The sequence below is a fragment of the Oncorhynchus clarkii genome, chromosome 17 (assembly GCF_045791955.1).
Source record: "Oncorhynchus clarkii lewisi isolate Uvic-CL-2024 chromosome 17, UVic_Ocla_1.0, whole genome shotgun sequence".
Classification (NCBI taxonomy): Eukaryota; Metazoa; Chordata; class Actinopteri; order Salmoniformes; family Salmonidae; genus Oncorhynchus; species Oncorhynchus clarkii.
In genome coordinates, this window is record NC_092163.1 from 46,411,746 (window position 1) to 46,414,063 (window position 2,318).

General features: G+C 48.1%; 1 pseudogene; it reads left to right on the plus strand.

The window, feature by feature from the left end:
* Positions 1–339: 339 nt before the first annotated feature.
* On the plus strand, positions 340–1,755 carry LOC139370951 (ammonium transporter Rh type B pseudogene; annotated as a pseudogene).
* Positions 1,756–2,318: the final 563 nt, after the last annotated feature.

The following is a 2,318-nucleotide window of genomic DNA, read 5'->3' on the forward strand; positions in this document are numbered from 1 at the left end:
TTCTTTTTCTTCTGAAAAACCATTTCCCTTACTTATTCAAAATAGACCCTGCATGGCTACTAACCTAAAAATGTATTTTATCTGAATCCCTAATCATTTCATTAGTACACATTGTTCTGTGAAACTGTAGAACGTGCTGGATTGTAAAAATGTTACTGTGGGTAATTTGAGGGACCAAAGTACAACCCTGTCTTCAGCGGTAGAGATGTGGAGTCCTGTGTAGCTAGCTGTACAGTGTGCGTTTCTGCTCTCTGCCAATTGCCAATCTTTATCTGGCAGCAGAGCTATAAAGCGTGCGGCTGCAGGAGTAATTGGCCTATGTGAGGTGTCCATTCCACCATGAATAACTCCACTAGCATCAGGGTGCGGTTGCCAGTGCTGGTACTGTTGATGGAAGTGGTTTTCCTTGGTCTCTTTGCCGGCTTTGTCACCTACGACGACAATGCCAACGCCAAGTTTCAGAACAATGAGACCAACCCTATGGACAACTCCCTGTATCGGGACTATCCCTTCTTCGCGGATGTGCAGGTGATGATCTTCGTTGGCTTCGGCTGCCTGCTGGCCTTTCTGCGGCTCTATGGCTTCAGCGGGATGGTCTTCAACTTCTTAACAGCCACCTTTACCATCCAGTGGGCCATCTTGATGCAGGGCTACTTCCAGTTCTACTCTGATGGAAAGATCCACCTTGGGGTCATCAACCTGCTCAATGCTGAGTTTGCCTGTGCCGTGGTGCTCATCTCCTTCGGGGCGGTGCTGGGAAAGACCAGTCCGGTGCAGCTGCTGGTTATGGCCCTGCTAGAGGTCCCTATCTTTGCCGTGACAGAGTGGGCTGTGCTGAAGTACCTAAAGATCAATGACGCAGGTGGCTCCATCCTCATCCACCGGTTTGCCTGTTAATTTGGGTTGGGGGTCACGTTTGTGCTGTATCGGCCTAGCCTGAATGACGGCCACGTCAAGGAGGTTACCAGTTACCAGTCAGACATCCTGTCGTTGATGGGCACCCTGTTTCTCTGGGTGTTCTGGCCCTCTTTCAACTCTGCTCTGACCTTAAAGGGTGATGACCAGCACAGGGCCGTCCTGCACACCTTCATAGGCCTCAGCTCCTCAACGATGACCGCTTTCGCCTTATCTGCCGTATTCAACAAGAGAGGCAAGCTCACCATGGCTGACATTCAAAATGTGACTCTGGCGGGTGGTGTGACTGTTGGGGCCTCTGTGGACATGATGATCTCCCCTGCAGCCGCCTACGCCCTTGGGATCATGGGCTGCACCGCCTGCTTCATGGGATACAGGTACCTCACCTCGTTCTTGGCCCGCCACTTCAGGATCCAAGACCAGTGTGGCATCCACAATCTCCACGGCCTCACTGGCCTCATATCCTGCATGGCTGGCATTTGTGCCATCCTCATGGCCAACGAAGAAACCTATGGCCCCAGCATGTACCAGATCTTCTCCCACCGTGCACCCATGGAGGGAGACCCAAAGCTCCTAGAGCTACAGCAGCTCATCCCAGGGCTGAGGCCCGGGCTGGGGCGCACCGCCAAGGAGCAAGCCGTCAACCAGGTGGCAGCTATCTTCTCTACCATCGGGGCAGCCGCTGTCGGTGGGGTGCTGACCGGCTTTGCACTGAAATTGCCCTGTCTCGCTACGCCGTCTGACGAGTTCTGCTTTGACGACGAGCTGTTCTTCGACGTGCCCTCTGATTTTGCCAGCATGGGGGTGCACAAGGCCCCCCCCAGCATAAAGGACATTTAGGACAATACCAAGGTCTGAACTCACATTTCAGGCTTCCAGCCCTGTATGGGGACAATGGGTTAGCAATACTGAGGAATGAATGTGAAGGTGTGACGCTGCAAAATGTTGCACAAATGTTCCACTCTCTCTTATATGACATGAGAAGATGGGATTGACATCTTATACATTCTTGCCAGCTTTCAAGTTCTTTGGCATTTTGATCAATAAAAAAATGTGTTTGTTGTGTACAGAAGGAATAGCTGCTGTTCATTTTGGCCTGTTATTGTTATTGACAATTGTTATACAATTATTTGTTTTGTTAATTTTGCAAGATGACAATTTCAGATATGCACTTTTTTACAGAGTGAATGTAAGAGTGAGAAATAAAGTGTTATACTCAAAGATGCTGTCAGAGGAATTTACACAACTATTTTAAAAAGATGAATGCAATAATGGTGATATAGAAATATTCATAATGGGCTGAATTTGTACAAAAATGATCAAAGATTTGACAATACAATTGATGCTTTTTTTTGTATGTTTATTGATGTTTTCAAATCATATTTTTGACTTTATTGGAAATA